The following is a 20,919-nucleotide window of genomic DNA, read 5'->3' on the forward strand; positions in this document are numbered from 1 at the left end:
ACAACTCGGATGCAAAATAAGGGCACATTGGACCGTCTCACTCTCTGGTAACCCCATTCCATTCATGCCATTATTATTTATTTCTTTTATTTAAATTACAATTCACACAAAAAATATGAAAATCTCATCGGCTTAAAGTGAAATGTGGGGCACATTGACATTAATAAGTTGACTTGATTTTATTTTCATTTAATTTTTTTTTACCAACTCTCTTTCACAGTGACATGTGGGTCACATGGAGGAGCTTGGACATAAATTGTGTTTTGGGAAAGGACATCAGAATACACATTGATGTACTTTCATATAAATTGCAAAGACATTGTGAAGACAATGGGCAAATCAACGCAGTGTATGTGATTGGAACCAATCGTATCCCAGCTTCATATGCCATTTGTTTGGATGGGCATTCCAAAGAGGCAAACTTTATATCCTTTTCAAACAAATTGTGCAATCTATGATATAATGTGAACCATCCCACACTGGGTTTGAAAAGCTCCACACAAAGGAGCTCAACAATCTACTGGAAGAGCATGAAACCAAACAAGATACATTTTAAACGTATAAATACAACATGGAATTGCAGTTTGTGTGTTAACGTACGACCTGAGGATTTTCACAAATTTGAACAAACTCTGTCAACATTGTTATTAGCAGTAGCCTATACTGAAAGCCATTGAACAAACGTTTCAGTGCAAGGTGATCATTGAATGAAAGAAAAACCTCCATTTGGCATTGTGACCTTAAAATACCGTTTTATAATAGACTTAAGAGGTCCAAAATAAACTTCAATTTAATACATCATTTGATGATGTAATTCGTTCAAGTTAGAGCGTTTGTTCTGACTCACGGAGGTTGGCGTTTCAAACCATGCCCAAGTCATTAGTTGTATCAAAGATTTTTCAAATGGTGCATGTTTCGTCCTTGCTTAACACACAACATTTAAAAAGGATAGAGCACAGACAAACTGTCATTGGTTGGCAACCATTGTGCAGGCTTGATGGGCTGAACAGTCTCATGTGTTGAAGTCCCTTGGATGGGAAGGCATTTTATAGTACATTATATAAACTAGAAGCACCCGCTCATTTGGGGAGTGGTCAGGGCGGTTAGGTTATTATCCTTATTCAAACGTGTAATTAAAAATACCTCTCCAAAATACCTCTCGCTGTGTAATTCGAAATCCTTCACTGCGCCTCCATAATTCGTCTCCAATGGCAATGCTCACCATAACAGTCAGGAGATGCATCTGATGTGGAAACGACGAATGTGGTCATCACTGGTTATATATTTATCCGGATAACCATCCTGGTAAGGACAAATAAGCCCAAAATCTGGATCGGTGGTTCCGTTTGTTTCACCGATTATACCATATATTCTTTGTCTGTTTGACCGAGTCGCTGGGCCGAGGCATCGGGGTTGGAAGTGATGCTTTGGTGTTGCACTATGTCCAATGGGCATCAGAGGAGTGCTCGTCACACTCCGTATGTTTCGATTTACCCGCCGATCACATCATGTGCCTTCTGGTTGAATGGTTTGCATTAGCAGGAATAATTGTTTGGGTGGCAGATGGATGGTTGCTCTTTGCAGATTATGCGGTTTCAATGTGTGAGACATAATCTGTGGCGAGGCTTACCATCACAGTCAGGAGGTGCATCTGATCTATAAACGATGAATGTGGTCATTATTGGTTAGCTATTTATTGGTATGCCATCCTGATGAGGGCAAATAATCCCAAAATCCAGATAGGCATTTCCGTGAGATGTTTTTCTGATGTTGACCATGAAGTCTTTGTCTGTTTGACGTAGTCGCTGGGCCAAGGCCTCTAGGTTGAAAGTGACGCTTTGGTGTAGGGTGATGTCCAGTGGGGATCAGGGGAGTGCTCGTCGAGATATATATATATATATAGTTGCGGCCACAGGTACCGAGACACCAGCTTCTTACTCAGGGGGATTAATCCCTGGTTGTCTTCGGAAGAGCCAGACCTGGGGCCACCACTCACAATTAACTTTGTGGCATGGTGGGTTGTTTTAGAATGCCACCCAGCTAACCACAAGTTCCAGTGTCCACTGTCTAATTATGCCGTTTAACGAGAGGTCACGTGGTTAGCTGAGTGGGGAGCGCACCCTCGGCAAAGCACCAACATTATCTCGATTAGATTTTAATTAGGGCGGCCGAGCGTTTTAACCGCTGGTGCGTGCCGATTATTTTTGGTCAAATCTGTAGTAATTACCTCCCAGTCTATTGAGGTTCAGACAATGCTAGACCAATGGAAGGAAAGGACAAACACGGACAAGTTGGAAGTCAATAAATAATTTATTAATAATGAAATCTATAAATGGAAAGAACTTTTCATTTTCTGAGGTGAATAAAAGAATAATTATAATTTTCAAAGCAAAATCAATCAATATGTTAGGAAAGAGACAAAAACCAGATGCTTCTCGGGGGTTGACTTACTTACAGCCAAGCACAGACAAGGGTACCCAGTAGATTATTCGGGGGGGGGGGGGTGGAGAAGAGTCGTCTCACTCACCACAGAGTAGTTGTCCATGAAGTGAAAACGTCCTGAAATGTGTGCCTGTGTGTCACGTCTATCGCCAGCACCCAGCCTTGCCATGCACCCTCTCACGAACAGCCTTGAACGCCAGTCTATGTCTGGGAGGGCACCGAGATAGTCTGTCGCAGGTTTAGACCCTGGTTCTGTGACACGGGCAGTTCCTCACACTTCACAAATCTGGTGATGTCCAGTGACCCACACGGTCCGTCTGTGACTGACCCACGCCTCACACGTTGGTGAGTGACCCGTGCCCCACTCATTGTCGGCGCAGCTCACACCCACACGCGCACCACATGCTTGCTTGCTCAAGCACTGGGAAGGACGAATTGTCTCGTTGTTGGCACTGGTCAGACACCCACACGCGCACTACATGCTTGCTCACTTGCGGAACCTGCACGCTTCCTCGCTTGCACGCTTCCTCTTTTTTTTTTTTTTTTTTTTTTTTTTTTTTTTTTTTGTATACCTTGGTCGAGGCTCGTATGAGAGCTAACACACAACTCACAGCAAGGAGGCATGAGACAAGAGGGGCGGGAGTGGAAGGGACAAAACATTGGGGAACAGACACAGGTGAACTGTGGAAGGGAGAGGGATGGGGATGGGACGGGGAACATGGCGAGGGGAAGATGGACATTAAAGGGACTTTCAGGAAGGAAAGCAGGAGAATTGAAGGAAGTGGGCTTGGGTGGATTATCGGGGGTAGAAAAGATCGAGGATTTGGATGGGGGAAGATAAGAGGTGGTGGTGAACAGCTGTTTTGAAAGCCTGAAGGGAAGAATGGGAAAGAATAGAGTGAGGAAGTTTATTCCAAAGGCGGGAAAAAGAGGAATGAAAGAGTGAAGATGAGCAGTGATTCGTGATTTTGGTAGTTTTACCAGAAGGGGGTTGTTGGCGGACCTTGAGCGCCCTGTGGAAATGTGGTTGGGACAAATCGCAGAGAGAGCAGGGGGCAAGGCTGGAGAGGAGTCGGTAGAAGACAGAAAGACCACCGACCAACCTGCGGTGATTGAGTGAGAGGCCCAAAGACTCAGCTTCATTGCGGGAGATGCCAATGATCTTAAAAGCCCTGGTTTCGACAGCGTGAAGTCGAGAAAGGTGGGAGGCAGGAGCACCAGCCCAGAGGGGAGAGCAGTACTCCATCAGGCTACGGACAAAAGCTTTGTAAGTGGTCAGGAGCTCAAGAGGGCCGAGGAAGGACTTTGCACGACGGAGGATTCCCAGTCGGCGACTGGCTTTTGAGGCAAGGTTGGAAATGTGACTTTCCCAGGAAAGGTCATGGCAGATAGTGAGACCCAGAAGCTTGAAAGAAAAGACTTCTTCCAGAGGATTGTTGAGAAAGTGGATGGGGGGTTTTGTAAACGGTCCTTTCGAAGAGACATAGTGAGAGTGTGAGATTTGTCTGGATTGAAAGACATGTTCCACGTGTTGGACCAGTTTGTGATTTTATCCAGATCTGCAGTGAGCGAAGAAGCTGCTGCTTGCCGGTCTGAGGGATGACAGATGGTACGGCAGAGGGTTGAGTCATCGGCAAAGAGAAATAGAGGATTTTCCAGAGAGTCCGAGAGATCATTGATGAAAACCAGAAAAAGAACAGGGCCCAGAACGCTACCTTGAGGAACTCCAGCCTGCACAGGAAGAGGGGATGAAAGAACTCCATTTAGGGCCACACGTTGACTGCGACAGGAGAGGAAGTCTGCGAGCCATGAGTGGAGATGGCCTTGAATACCATGGGCAGAGAGTTTGGTGAGTAGGGCAGGGTGCCAGACTGTGTCAAAAGCACGTGATATGTCCAGGGATACGGCTCGGATTTCCTGTCTGGCATTGAGGACCTCCATCCATTGATGGGAGAGCAGTAGCAGCATATCTAGGGTAGAGTGACCTGGTCTGAAACCAAATTGATGATTGGAAATCAAGCCATTGGAGAAGAGGAAGGATTTCATGTCTGAAGCGATGATGGATTCCATAACCTTGCTGATGATTGGGAGAAGGCTGATTGGTCTATAGTTACAGGGATCTGTTTTTGCACCTTTTTTATGCAGGGCAGTGATGTTAGCAGATTTCCAAGCAGATGGCAGATGACCTTGGGAAAATGAGAGGGTGAATAGAACAGAGAGAGGGTGAGCAAGAGCAGAAGAGCAGGCTTTGAGGACACGTGGGCTGATGCCGTCTGGACCGGTTGCAGAATCTGACTCGAGGTTTGAAAGCAAGCTCTCCACCTTGTCAGGAGAAAAGGATACAGAGTCCAGGGACAGTTGGGTGCGACTGGGTAAAGTGGGTAGAGATAGTGATGGGTTTGGGACACAAGATTTAGCTGCAAACACCGAGTTTAGACATTCAGCTTTAAATGTCTCTGACTCTCTGACTCTCTGACTCGCTTCTTCCCTCACGTGCTTCAACTCTCGCTTTCTTGCTCACTTCTCGTGCTTACTTCTCCTCCCTCCTCTAACTTCTCTCTGGCTTTCTTTCTCGTTCTCTTCTCCCTCCTTTTACTTCTCTCACCTCAGAACGGACCTCCAATTTGTCATCGTTCATTCTGTAACCAATCCTGGGATTTGTTCAGGCCCCGCAATCTTGTCTGATAGAGGAATTGGTCGATGGTACTCCAGCTTTTGGTTTGTTCAAATTGGTGACCATCTTCGACTTCGTCTCCTCGGTCACGCGATCGTCGAAGAAGGCAAACCCAACCAAGTGTTCCGACAGGTACCACAGGTGGTTCAAGAACGCTTCAACTGTCTTGTCCGATAATTTCCGATCCAGGTTACGTTTGTACACATTCATGAACTGGATGTCATTATAAGGAGCCCGGACCCCAATGGGTGCCTCGTTCCAATATTTTACGTACGCCAGGCTCATAAACAAGGCAAAGTCCAGAATATTCTTGCTTTCCTTTTTTGTCAGTTTGAATTGATGGCGGAACAAGTAAATTTTTATAGCGTATATTCCTTTAGCCATCCATCAAGCATGATGCATCGCTCCTGGAGCCTGGAATCTGAAGGATCCGGCATCTGCATCGCCACCTAGGAATAGGAGAGATATCTTCAGCAATTCCAGGTAATCGTCCCTCGGTTGTTGTTGGGTGATTGCTATCGGTAAAGAATCCAACATCTCTACTCGCAGCTCAGCGAGTACTGGATCATTAAAAACCGTACACACGTCGTACTGGTTATGATCCAAGTCTGCCCATTTCTTCTGGAAGCGTTTGAACAGAAGTTCGTTGGGGCCAGAAGTTCCACCGAATGTGCAGGCATAGGCGTGCGACAGAACTATTTCATGCATGTAGTGTCTACATGCAACCCACACGATTTATCTCTCCATGTAGTTCTCTAGTCTGATGCAAGCGCCTCGATGTAGGCCGGTATTGCTGCTCATAGTATCAAAGACAATGCCATGAACCTGATCTTTGACTCCCCATTTTTCAATGCAGTCAATGCAAGCAGTTGCTTGCTGTTCGCCTGTTCCACTGGTTGCTTTTGGGACACCCAATAGCTTCTCTTCTCCGTTACGAGTAACCAGCACCGCGATACGGTCGACATTTTTCTTTGAGCCGTCACTATCTGGTAAGAGTTTACCATCGCAGTGGAGAAGAAGAGGTTCTTTCAGGGAGAAAGTCGTCTTCCTCGGCGGCAGCTGCTTCTCTACGTCCGTCCATACGAGAACGTCGTACAGAGCTCCGTGATAGGGTGATGTCGCCGATATCATGACCGAGGGTCTTGGCGACAGCTCCGGCCACGAACACAGCTCCGCGATCTGGCAAGTTCACGCGATCCAGCGCTGCTACAACATCCGGAGATCGGAAAATGTTCTTTGGTTTGGGATTGGATGAAGTAGCCAAATGAGCTTCTGTTTTACTGCAGCCAGGGGTCTCTGATGACGTTGAGGGAGCTATATATTCATCCTCTGGACTTTTAGATTCAGATTCACCTGATGTAGATGATAGCGGTTTGCTTTCAGTTACCTTCAGCTTGCGGCTTTCCCTTTCAGCGTAACGTTGCTGAGCTAAGTCTTCATTTTCGTCTCTTTTTCGTTTATTTTCCTCTCTAGAGTGGGTGACTAAATCAGCTCCAGCCATGCTACTAGAGAACACACTCTCTCACTGACGCTCCAGGAAGTCACGGTCGGCACTGATCACTATTTCCGACAATGCATTGGCTGTCACTACGTCGAATAACTCCTCCAGGTCTGAGAGAAATAGATCATTGTTTATTTCATCAGTGTCGTTGTCCTTTTTGCGATTTTTCTTGAGTTTTAGATATCTCTCGTGGAGCTTTTTCAGCTTACGTACACATGCATCTGGACGTTGCGTGGGCAATCTCGCTCTATTCCACACCTCAATCACTTCACAACACGTGATTCTATAGCTCTCAGCAAGAGTCTTTTTCTCGGTAACATGGTGGAATTGTAAGAGGCGTAGAACATCCAGTCCACGTGACATTCTTCCGGCAGAAAGCTGTGATATCGATGCTCCCAGTAGCCAGCTTTCGGAAGAAGAACGGAGTCCTGGCTTCAACGCCATCACTCAACCTAAGCCAAAGAAATTGAAAGAAATGATGGACCAAAATATCACATGATCAGCACAATGTATTATTGAAGAGTGCGGCTGCTCGAGACACGCGAGTCTAAAACCAACCGCCCTCACCTTTCCCGCTCGTGCTGCCACCCTCTTCCATCGCTGTAACGGAAGCACCACCATGCTGCTGGTTTGGCAGGGGGCGGGGGGGGGGGGAGCAGGAGTACCAACAATCCATCTCAAAATTACGCAAATTTCACTCATCAGCCAAAAATCCTCATCTTTGAGCGACCGCTAAACGTTATCATAGGACCACAACAATTCACAGGCAAATAAGTATATCATAAGGAACAAAAACAAGCCATGTGGAGGGAACATTCAGACAACTTTATATTTTTTTTATATTGATCATGGACCACCCTAATATATATATATATATATATATATATATATATATATATATATATATATATATATATATATATATATATATATATGATATTGCAAACTGTGTTGTCTGTCCGTGCGCTTGTTGATGTTCCGTTTCTGGCAGTCGCTTCCCGAACTGCGTTTTAAAAGCTGTGGACGCAGGCAAAGCTCAATCTTCACTTTTGAAATGACTGGAGAACAAGCATAGATAATGTTGATGCCAAATTTTGTTTTGCAAGCAGGATATTCCACACTCTTTATGGACAAATCCACCCTCCACCACCCGATCTTGCACCACCATATCCCGGTGGGTGGTATAAGTAGCTCAAACCTTTGACCCTGAGCTAAACCAAGAGTGCAACACAATTAACCTTTCTAAAGTCTGTTAAATAATTTAAATTGAGATATTAACATAAACTTTTCCGATTGCTTGAGATTGTTATCTTTGACTGATTTTTCCCGCACTGGGGACGGGTACTTTTGCTTGTTAAGAAATAAATGTGATGACCTCAGTGATGTTGCCAGTAATTTTGGGAGGTCACCATGGCTTGCCTATTTGAATCCTCTCTCTCTCTTTCTCTCTCTCTCTTTCTCTTTCTCTTTCTCTTTCTCTTTCTCTTTCTCTTTCTCTCTCTCTCTCTCCTGGTTGTATCATTGGTTGGGACGTGGCTATGCTGCTGATGCAGTGTCCCCCTCACCAGTACACTGGTACTCATTTTGCCGACCTCGGAAGGATGACAGGCTGAGTCAACCTCCTGGTCTATTTTAATTCAGCGGCCAACGGGTCTTGAACTCAGGACCCTAGGATCCCAAGCCGCCACCCTAACCACTAAGGCAACACCAGGCTTATTTGAGTCCATGAACAGTGATGAAACATCTTTTTCATTTGGATGCATTACAATTCTGCAAGTAGTATCATTTGCTGAGGGCGTGACTGTCCTGCTGATGCAATGCCCTCTGTAGGTCAGGGCAGGAATTTGTAAATTTTCAGGATGCCGGCATTAAAGCTGCTGTCACACCTTGACGATTTAGCCAACGTATGCTGACGTATGAAAAAATTGGCTAAAACGCTGGCACACGTCGAATACGTTATAGGTAAGTTTTGTATAGGTTAAGAGCAAGCTGAAGCACGCTGGTATACGTCGTAGTATGCCAAGCTCATCGACAAATTTTAACACGCTCAAAATTTTTCGACGTATGCCAGCGTATAAATCACACGTTCCGCATACGCTGGCCATAAGTTGTAGGCAAGTTACGCGATCATTGACACACGTCACTTGTAAGTTACTCATAAGTCGAAACACGTCGAGGTAATGTTTCGTGTACCCGAAACTTATTTCTAACCTATGAGTAACGTGTTGTAGGCATGTTACGCGATCGTTGAGACACGTCGACACACGTTACTTGTAAGTTACTCATAAGTCGAAACACGTCGAGCTAATGTTTAGCATACCCGAAACTTATTTCTTACCTATGAGTAACGTGTTGTAGGCACGTTACGCGATCGTTGACACACGTCGACACACGCAACTTGTAAGTTACTCAGAAGTTGAAACACGTCGAGGTAATTTTTAGCGTCAGTGTTCCAGACTCCATGGTTTTTTTTTTCTTCGCCATTACAGTGATGTTGACACTTCGATTTCTAGTGCCGTTATAATATAATATAATTAATAGGCTGCCACTCACCGATTTAAATCATAACCGCACTCGAAATCGAAGTGTCAATATCACTGTCATGTCGAAGGAAAAAAAAAACATGTAGTCTGGAACACTGACGGGTTCCTCCTGTGAAGCCCATTTTTATATTCCAATTCCCCTAAACGCTGCCAATATGCCATTATACGGTAGCTGTAAGTTAGAAACACGTTCAGTAAGTTCTGTGGTCGTCCGGAAGACATCAAATACATCAACATATGTCAATGTGCGTTGGAGAAACGTTACACATAGGTTCAAAGGACGTTACTCATAGGTTCAAAGCATGCCACTCATAGGTTAGAAATAAGTTTCGGGTACGCGAAACATTACCTCAACGTGTTTCGACTTATGAGTAACTTACAAGTAACGTGTGTCGCCGTGTGTCAACGATCGCATAACGTGCCTACAACTTATGGCCAGCGTATGCGGAACGTGTGAGTCATACGCTGGCATACGTCGAAAAATTTTCAGCATGCTTAAAATTTGTCGACGTACTCGGTGTACTACGACGTATGCCAGCGTGCTTCAGCGTGCTCTTAACGTATACAAATCTTACCCATAACGTATTCGATGTGTTCCAGCGTATTCGGCAAATTTTTCATACGTCAGCATGCACTGGCTAAAACGTCAAGCTGTGACCGGCTTGACACTTCGATGTCTAGTGCAGTTATGATTTGAATCATCGAGCGGCAGCCTTTTAATAGGCTACGCCACGTGATCGTCGGCGATACGCTGCCGCGCGCTATGCATACGTTAGACTATCGTTGGGCATAGGTTGTGAACGCCAACAACATGCTAAGCATTCGTTGGTATAAGTTATCTATATGTTATCGAAACGTTCTGTGTACGTTACTAATACATTATGCATACGTCCAACTCGTTATGAATACGCCCAAAACTAGAAAAAAAACATCAATAGTTCAGCGTACGCCAGCGTTTTACATACATTTTGATATGTTGCCATACGCTGGCTAAAACGTCAAGGTGTGACAGCGGCTTAACTTACTCACTCTTCACGATGGCCATTGTGTGATATTTAACATGCACCAACTAATTCTGGCAGAGGGGTCTCCCAGTTTAACGTCCATCCGAAGGAATGCACACACATTGATGCCTTGCCCTGCCTGTAAGACACCAGAATGACAGTTTGTCATTGGGTCAGGATTCAAAGCTGGGCTGGACAGCTCAGTGGTGAGTGCCTGTACCTCTAGGTCATCCTCCCAGCCCTGGTGAAATGTCACATTTGCTTTACACCACTTGGGGTATGGCACATTTGTATTATTTTCTGCTTCACAGCACTTTCTGAAAACGTCCCATTAAGCAGCAAATGTAAAGTGAAATTAGCACTTTGTGTCAAACTTTGATCATTTTAAGTTTTTCTTTCATATCGTGAACATTGTTTTTATCAGAAGGTATTTTTTGTTAATTTTTTAAAAAGATTTTGAAACAAATTTCCCAAGAACTGACAATTCTCAGTTAACACTCAACATCTACACCAGATTTATCATTTTAGGTCCACTTTCCAAGACGGTCCATCTATTCTCCCACAATGGAGAATAGATTGACGGCATTGGAAAGTGGATTGGCCTCGGTAGCATTGTGTTTCGAGCATCCGCTCTGAATTTGGGAGTCGGTGATTCAAACCAGGCCCAGTCATACCAAAGACTTTATAACAAAGAAATCCAACACAGGTGGAGGCCACTCAGCCCATCATGCCAGCATGAACAGCACACCAACCATCCATACAAAATCCAAGGAAGAAAATACAAAAAATGTTTGTTAATAATGTTTGTTAATCCACCTTACCTCCTCATAACCACCTTCTTTTTCGTGTATAAAGCTCTGTCTCCTTCAGCCGCTCCTCATAGCTGAGTCTAGCTAGGCCTGGAATCAATCCAGTAGCCCTGTGCTGAAACATCTCCATGGCATCTACAGTATGTCCTTCCTGAATTGTGGTGACCAGAACTGCATACAATATTCTAGATGTGCCCTTTAATAAATTCCAGTACAATGTTAACACCACCTCTTTTGATTTATAATTGATCCCCCTCCGAATGCAACCTGAAACCCGATTTGCTCTACCTATAGCTGCCTGGCACTGTGCTGCCTGCTTACTTCAAATGTCGATTACCACTCCCAGATCCTTCTCCTGTGTGTCACTCTCCAAAATTGAACCATACATCCTGTAATCTCTATTTTCATTGTTCTTTCACATCCACAACACCTTACACTTGCTCAGGTTAAATTCCATCTGCCGATCTTTTGCCCAATCTATACAAGTATAAATACTTTCCTGTATCTGATCACCACCCCCTCTGCTATCCACCTTACCTCCCAACTTTGTGTCATCTGCAAATTTGGAAAGCTTGCTCTTTACATCGTTATACAAATCGTTGATGTGAATATAATGGTGCTGCTTCCTTGAATGATGCTGTGCATTTAAAAGGATAGAGCATGAACAAACAACCACGGGATGGTAATCATATATGCAGGCTTTGATTGGTTTTGTGGTTTTCTCCTGCATTGAAGTTTGTTGTAAGAGAACTTCAACATATTTATCTATTTGTTATCTTGCCAAAATGAAGTTTTTGCAAGATATGTTAGTCAGCTTCTATGTTTTTTTTTTTTTGTCTGTAATCACGTATAAAAAATTCTGCTGAGCACAGTTATCATTGGAAATTTTTGTAACTTCGCATATCAGAGGCCTATAGAGGTCCCTTTCAGCGCACAAAATTTTGAAGGTCAAGGTCAAAAGTCAAGTCACTTTGTCGCAAATCAGGGGAGTCGACGAAACCCTTATTTTTTGAGTAATTTTAATCGGATCGTCTTCAAACTTCATGGGAATATAGTTCATGATCTGGTGCTCAGCTGATTAATTTTTGGTGGCGATTGGCCTTGACCTTCATGTTTTTTTTTTTTGTTTTTTTAATTTTTTTTGTCTGTAATCACATATAAATCACTCTGCAGAGCACAGTTATCATTGGAAATTTTTGTAACTTCGCATATCAGAGGCCTATAGACTCCCTTTCAGCACATAAAATTTTGAAGGTCAAGGTCAAAGGTCAAGGTCACTGTTGCAAATCAGGGGAGTCGACGAAACCCTTCTTTTTTGAGTAATTCTAATCGAATCGTCTCCAAACTTTATGGGAATGCAGTATATGGTCTGGCGCTCAGCTGATTAGTTTTTGGTGGCGATTGGCCTTGACCTTCATGGTTAGCGCCTGAGGTCAAACATATTTGACCCCAAGGTCAAATTTTCAAGTTTTAGGAACCATATCGTGTAGTACTTCAAATTGAACACCTCGATGAGTGCTTTCTAGATATGTCAAGCTTGAGACATTATGACGTCATTTGGTGATGTTATGAGGCAAACACATATTTTTCATGGTGACTCTGTAGAACGATTCTCATCGGAATCTCTCGTAGGCAGATATTCCTCAAGGAGTTGCTGCTGGTGGATAGCAGCTCTGTTCACCTCAGTGTGACCTTAAAGAAGTCACACATGGTCACCTTTTGGCAAGATACGGGTGGCACCCTGCGGGTGACATTGTTTTTTTTTTTTGTTTTTTTTTTGTCTGTAATCACGTATAAAAAATTCTGCAGAGCACAGTTAGCATCGGAAATTTTTCTAACGTCGCATATCAGAGGCCTATAGAGGTCCCTTTCAGTGCACAAAATTTTGAAGGTCAAGGTCAAAGGTGAAGTTCACTTTGGCGCAAATCAGGGGAGTCGACGAAACCCTTATTTTTTGAGTAATTTTGATCGGATCGTCTTCAAACTTCATGGGAATATAGTTAATGGTCTGGCGCTTAGCTGATTAATTTTTGGTGGCGATTGGCCTTGACCTTCATATGTTTTTTTTTTGTTTGTTTTTTGTTTTTTTGGTCTGTAATCATGTATAAATCACTCTGCAGAGCACAGTTATCATTGGAAATTTTTGTAACTTCGCATATCAGAGGCCTATAGAGGTCCCTTTCAGCGCATAAAATTTTGAAGGTCAAAGGTCAAGGTCACTTTGTCGCAAATCAGGGTAGTCGCCGAAACCCTTATTTTTTGAGTAATTTTGATCGGATCGTCTTCAAGCTTCATGGGAATATAGTTCATGGTCTGGTGCTCAGCTGATTAATTTTTGGTGGCAATTGGCCTTGATCTTCATGGTTAGCGCCTGAGGTCAAACATATTTGACCCCAAGGTCAAATTTTCAAGTTTTAGGAACCATATCGTGTAGTACCTCAAATTGAACACCTCGATGAGTGCTTTCTAGATATGTCAAGCTTGAGACATTATGACGTCATTTGGTGACGTTATGAGGCAAAAGCATATTTTTCATGGTTACTCTGTAGAACGATTCTCATCGGAATCTCTCGTAGGCAGATATTCCTCAAGGAGTCGCTCCTGGTGGATAGCAGCTCTGTTCACCTCAGTGTGACCTTAAAGAAGTCACACGTGGTCACCTTTTGGCAAGATACGGGTCACCCTGCGGGTGACATTGGTTTATTTGTTTGTTTGTTTATTATTTATTTATTTATTCCATTATTTTAACACAACTTCTTTCATCCGATCTCTCTGTCTCACCCACCTCCTTTAACCCTGCGATCTTCTCTGCTATGTCCTTTTTTCCCCTCTTCCTCAAACACCTTTACACCATTATCCTGATATACACACAATCTCCACGTGGCCACATATCCACCTTGCACAATCGATTTCCCCACTGTACTGCCGCAATAACCAACTTTCTTTCGTTCAAAGTATATCATTAAACCTTCTGCATTCACATGATTGTGGAGACAATAGCTGCTGTATCATAGCTGTTGGAAATCAAGCCCAAAAGCAGGCAACCCAGAAGCCAGTACTATTAAACAATAAAGCTATCCCCTGCACATACCACCCGCATTTAGCTTCACAGCCATAATATCCAGCTCCAGCATCAAATTCACACCCATATTGTAGAAATGGAAGAACTTAAAAGATGGGAGATTTATACACTGCTAGGTGGAGATTACTCACCTTTGTATCACTACCGAGACCTGGTTTGATTTTCTCTTTTGCCATCAATGGTTTTAAACTTCCTCTGACTTGATTTAAATGCAGTTTTAAGCCAAAATCTCTCCTTTTCTCCCTGGTGTGCATTGCTATACAGTTATAGTCCTGCGGCGTACATCCGGAAAGCCAGCGCCAATGATATTTTCCAAGTTTATATATTTTCACCCACACACACCACCACAGCATGCACACATCCACACAAAATATGCCAGCCAATCATACAACCACTTGATGCAAAAGGATGGTGCATACCTCATCGGTAAAATATGGATAGTGGAGCGACATGGTTCATCTTTCCGAGATCATAAATTTCACGAGTTTTACCTTTCACATAAATAACTCATTGCCATTCATCTCTCACCCATGAAGGCAGCTGCAGCCAGTTACTCCCATCAATTAACCACAACTGTTTTGCAAGTGAATAAAAATATCAAAGACCGTACCAGTTCAAAACAGACCTCAGCATGCTCTTGGGCTGCTGAACAGCCTCTTAGTTTTACTGCCAGAATAGAAGATTTCATCGCCAAAACAAATTCACCGAAGGAACAGCACAAACAGTGACCTAACAAGTATCACAAGCGAACGGACCTACAGGTTTTGCCCTTGTTGAGTCAGCATCAGTAAGTCCAGCCAAGCGTAAGGCCTTTCCCAATGCTTTTAAGAAATTCAAAATTGAGGAAAGGTCCTACCCTTAATTTATAAACTCAACGCCATTCATGTTTCTCAACCAGAAAACCAGCTGTGGTCAATTAAAGCATTGAGTGGCCTTAAGTGGTTAAATTTAATTACTGTGGGACATTTCCTCATAATTTCTTGAATTCTCCAAAGCATCAGGATACACCTTTGGCCCAGCTTGGCCCATAGGCTGGCCAAAGACCTCTTCCTTCAAGGTTTTGAAAATTTGAGATGCCTGACAAGGGTGAAACTTGTTTGTCAGACATTATGTTTGGTTGGGCTCCCTGGTCTTCACAAATCTTTATGATTCCCTCAACAAGGGTGAAACCAGTTGATATAAGGTATTATGATGTTAATATCATAGGAAGGTGCATTTGTTTAATCATTGCATTTTATTCACTTAAAAAAATTGTATCCGGATTCAGATCTTCACCATAATTTCATTGATTCGTCAATGTCACACACCAAATCTGTCCACAAAGTTTTGTCTGAATCCGTCCACAACGTTTTGGGATATTGTGTAATATATTGTTTTTGCCCGATCTCTCAATGGTGGCAAATCACTGAAAAAACATTCTCGTACCTGGATTCAGATTTTCACCAAAATCTAATCGATTCATCGTTGTCAGACAGACACCCCACCTGTCCGCCAAATTTTGTCTGAATGCATCCACAACTTTTTGAGATATCATGCTCACAGAAAAACACAGACAAACAGATGGGTGAAAACATAACCTCCATCTAACTTTGGTAGCGGAGGTAACAAAGTGGTTTTACTGAGCTACATTGAGGTGTGTTATTATTGAAGCTTATGTGCTTGCCTTTCCACTGCTATTGTCAACACTGAATGACATTAGTATTCTACACACTGTTCTTTCCACCCAGCCGGGAGATTAGGCTAACATGATTAGGTGGCTCACGTACATTTAAATTACAGATAATTTATGTAATTACTGGCGAACCTCACAAACTGAAGTGCAATTTTAAATGCAAAAGCTCTTCAGAATAGCATAATTGGATAAAAGTGAGGCACGTTTGCATGTTGGCGAAGGCAGGCATGTATTAATCATGGTAAGTGGGGTGTATTTTAAAGTTGTTCCTTGAGCAGAATAGACTGAGGGAGACCATTGAGTCTATGATGCATAACTTGGAACGTTAATTAACAATTTTGTGTTCTGACATGTAATGGGAAGAACCCATATATATATATATATATATATATATATATATATATATATATATATATATATATATATATATATATATATATATATATATATATATATATATATATATATATATATATATATATATACACTTGCCTTGGGCATAGAGTTTTGAAGGAGCTCAGGAAGTATCAGTAATCAGACTCAGCAGCATTGATCCCAGGCTTCAATTCTTCATTATATAACTTAGTCTAATTACCTGTCACTGAGATGAGCTGTTCTCAATTTAAATAACACACCATCAAACAACACTCTTAGGTGACTTTACATGCCAGAGATGGAGTCTTGAAGAGTAATAATCTAAGAAAAACCTGACTCTCACAGAAATAAAAGTGCTTTCTTTTGGAGGAAACGGTGAATTTTCAGTGACAAATTGAATTCATCAAGTGTGTAATCCCACTGTGCTCCAGATCAAGTCAGTCTTATCTGCTGGACCGACTCTTGGGATTAATGAGTTGTTGAAAGAAGATAGAGTGTTCATCATGATTTCAAAAGAGGTCAGAGTATGGGTAGTCTTGGCATGAAGTATTTATAGAAATGAAATTGAACACATTATATTATTAAATTGTAAAAAGGAACTCTTCCCTGTTGGAGACAATTCAGTCAAATTCCTCTTCATAAATACAATTGGCAACAATGCTTTTTCAGAGATAACTTGCATTTCCTAGTAAAATTTAAAAAACATCCCTTTGTGTGAACCATATTTAACTGAAGATTTACAACACCAAAAAGGAATGTTCTTCACTGCTTTATACACATGAGCAACCCACATCATGTGTTCCCTAAGTGTTCACGCTTCGCTCTACAAGCTGCGGTTTTGTAACAAACATTGAACAGTGCCAAACTGCCTCACCCTGGGCCAGTATTTTCCCCGAGTCTGTCATGGTAAAAGGCTTGAACCTGTGGAATTATGTGACTTTGACTGTATAATTTGCAATTATATATCCTCCTCCATGCAATTTTAAATTGGATAGATTGCCAACAACCAAGACACGATGGCAGGAAACTCAACGGGCAGTTGGAGACTGGGTCAGCAATGTGTGCACAAAGCATCGTCTCTACCATGTAGGACTGTGGAGCCTTACAAGATCCCGCCTTCGATAAGTGACTGTGATGGGATATTGCATCCTGCACATTACACAGGAGGCATTCCACCATATACCTTAACAATGCACATGGATCATTGTTACCCCACACACGTGAAGCAAAATGCAGGGTTAAGCAATTCGTTCACTGTCTGCTGTCTGTCAGTTTGTGATCGAGGAAGAACTTAATTTCAATTGAATGTTATATTTTGAACATGAATCAGAAAATGAACCTGTAGTTTAACAGTTCCTTGACTGAATTCGTCACGATTGCACATGCATCGAGAGGAGTGAGATAATTATTTTCCTCTCCCTGTCTGGCAGTCAAACAAAATTGAAAATCATTCCAAATAGGAAACTTACTGATTTTATGGATGCCATAAATGACACAAACAACAAGCACGAACAACTATGTGACATGATAAATAAGGTGGTGTAAAAAGACACTTCATCAACTGCAGTAAACTTCCAGATTTTATTTTCTGCAACCATTAAAATCTACATCTTATTTCAATTGAATTATATACCGGGCGTAGTGGCGTGCGCCTGTAATCCGGCTACTCGGAGGCTTGGGTTGGAGGATCGCTTGAGGATGGGAGCTCTGCGCTGGGCCGTGCTATGAGAGGGTGTAGGGCAGCCCGGAATCATGGCGAAACCCAATCCTTATCTCTGTGTCGTAAGAGGCGACCAGGGTTGCGTCAGGAAGGGCATCTGGCGTAAAACCTGTGCCAAATCACTATGCGGATCATAACGGATCATAACGGATGATTTGCTGTTGCGACCCCTAACGGGAGCAGCCGAAAGAAGAACAACATTTCAATTGAATTATATACTTGAGCACTGTAGAATGCAATTTGCCTTTTTAGGACTTTCAAAAACCTTCCATTTCGAAGGATTTGTAAAAAAAAAAAAAATTAATGCCCTGAGGGCAGAGTAACTTTGAGGATCAGCATTCACGCCATCATGTCCTGAGGGCAGAATAATTGTTTAAGACTGAAAAATAAGATGGCGCATGTGTGGTTACTATCACTCCTGTTCAGCAAGGTTCACGAACGAAACAAACATATATCGTGTTCGGAAATGCAAAGTAAGAGTTTATACGACCCTTCGGACATGTCCTTTTTCTCAAGACTGTGCGAGGTAAGGTGTTCTATGAACTCTGCAGTTATGTTAGCTCTTTGTGTGAATTGGTGCTGGTATCAGAGCAAGGATAACTAATAATAATTTTGTTATAATTTACACAGAGGACCTTACTGACGTACACGAGTCCACAATAGTTTGATCATTCAATTCCTGCTGTAAACATAGAATGCACAGGCTGAAGCTTCAGTGATGCTATTGGACTTCAGTATACAAGTGGACTGTTCTGTGACAATGCTGAAAATTTTTGACAAGGATTTTGCTCCACAATCACCTTCTCCTGACAGTTTGTTTTGTTGTACGCATGTAGGTAAAAGTGGTCCATTTTGGATTGTTTGCGACTCCTTGAAATGTCTGCGCGGTGCTCTTTGCATCTCAGGTCATGGAGATATATAAGGGGTAAATAAAGGAAGCGTGAAATGGAAGACTGACAGAAAGAAATTTGATTGTGGTGTAGATTTCTTTCTTTCTTTTTCTCTTTCTCTGGGTGCCAGTTCCTAAAATAGCTGTGTTCTGTCACCCAGGAATGCTTAACATTTACTTCTGTCATTCAAATATGGCTCAGTTGCTTGTAATGTAGAACAGAAGTGACACTCGCTGTGGATCGAGCTCAGCATGTCAGCTTATTCATGGTGTTTGTTCAGTTTCATTGACCCCTCATCACACGTCATCCGGCACTCGTAATCTGCACTTGGTGTGATATGCATTCAAAGGAATGATTTTCAAATCAATTTTCGAACACACAAGCAAAAGTGTTGGTTTATCTAAAGTGGGTCAAATAATTTTGGGGATAAAACGAGAGGTAATGCAATGAAAAAGAGAATAATATGAACCTGGATAGTGTTGAACACCTCATGGTCATACCTGTTCAATTTCACTGGCCTACAAAGAGCTACACAAGTTATTGTCCTTCCTCATAATGTTTAACATCATACGATTGACATGTTACATTTTTTTATCTCAACATTCCAATTGATGTTTGTCTGCACCCAGATCTACTTTAATACTGTTCATTGTCAGATCGAGGTAATCTATATACCCTGGTGATGCTCGACATAGCGAAATGCAAAGTATTGTTAGTTACATCAGCAAGGCTGTGATTATCAAAAATGTTGAAACAGAAGTAACCTGATCTTATTACCTCTGCCACCGAAGGTTTGAGATTCTGACAAATAAGGTGGACAGAGGTTATGTATTCACCCCTGTTTGTTTGTTTGTTTGTTTGTCTGTCTGATTGTCTGTGAGCAGGATATCTCAAAAAGTTATGGACGGATTTTGACGAACCTTGTTGGACAAGTGTGGTGTGTGACAAGGACGAATTGATTCGATTTTAGTGAGGATCTGGATCTACAGGCCATCGAATGCGAAGGCAGAATAAAATGCTTTGAGAAATACTTAATTACAGAAAAAATCACTGAGAGTGAAGCTATGAGGAGTATAGGGAGAGGGGGCAGGTTGGGGGCTGAAGGAGTGATGTGGAGAGGGATAGGTGCCTTGAAGGTGGTCGGTTGGCATGGAAAGAACTTTGTTGATCTTCCTTCAGACGCGAGGCCCAAAACATGCCTAAATCCATTTCCCAGTTGAACTTTCATAATATCATCCTTACTCCCAAGCAGTACTTCAGAGGTACAACAAGCATGGATTGGAAATCTTCGCTGGTGTAATGGAACGTGGTTGCCAAGGTTACCAGCTCCACCAAACTGCGATATCTGCACCTTGAATATTTACAATGAAGTTCTGTTTTTACAAAAACACTCTCATTTGAGGTGAGACATTAACGAACTCATCAGTGGTGGATACCCTGCTCGTTAAACTCAATTTTTATTTCCCCAAGTTTTGTTTTCAGATTTGTCTTTTTTGTTTGTTTTTACATTTAAACCGATAAATTCATTTTCCAGCCCAAGTTTTGCAAAAAATGTTTACACGAGCAAGTTGCCTATGCCCACACAGGATTCTAAACTGGGTAGTAGGGGTGGATACGGCAAAAATGCAAATGACTTCCTCTTTCATCGAGTCCGTAAGCTGAGAGCAACAACTCACATTTATTGCCGCATCTGATGCATTTAAATGCTCCATTGGTGGCGAGGTTCTCCATTTGAAACTGCTTGTTCGATATATGTAGCTTTTTGATACCTAGGGTCCGTAATAAAAATTGGTATTGGTGTCAAAGTCAGTGACCTATCAATCGTAAGATTCTTTATCATAACATTCTTCTAGTTTTTGTCCATTTACAATAGTCTTAAATGTCAGGGATATTAACTCTGCTGTCTCATCTACTCACACTCGTTTGTGGATGAGAAAAATCGTACTTTCATTTGAAAAGAATGGGCCATTGTGTGCCTGGTGTTGGCTTAATGGTTAGGGTCGTGGGCTTGGGATCCTCGGATCCGAAGTTTAAATCCCCCTTGGCTGTTGAATTAATACCAGGTGGGGTCGACGCTGCCTGTCATCCTTCTGAGTTCGGCAAAATGAGTGCCAGCATGCTGGTATCTTGTGTCAGAGTGGCAACCCGTCCAGGATTGTACCCACTAGCCAAGGAGACTGCTTTGGCAGCACCAACGCTCTGCACAG

At 42.5% G+C, this 20,919-nt stretch overlaps 1 protein-coding gene and 1 pseudogene across 5 annotated transcripts in view; both read left to right on the forward strand.

Moving 5' to 3' along the window:
* Nucleotides 1–20,919, forward strand: part of LOC147011108 (protocadherin-9-like) — a 474,017-nt gene that overhangs the window by 287,525 nt on the left and 165,573 nt on the right. The window lies entirely within an intron of this gene.
* LOC147011109 (signal recognition particle RNA) lies at nucleotides 17,734–17,874 on the forward strand (annotated as a pseudogene).

The sequence above is a fragment of the Eptatretus burgeri genome, chromosome 16, assembly GCF_056783735.1.
Source record: "Eptatretus burgeri isolate ZD-2024b chromosome 16, Ebu_testis_v1, whole genome shotgun sequence".
Taxonomy (NCBI): domain Eukaryota; kingdom Metazoa; phylum Chordata; class Myxini; order Myxiniformes; family Myxinidae; genus Eptatretus; species Eptatretus burgeri.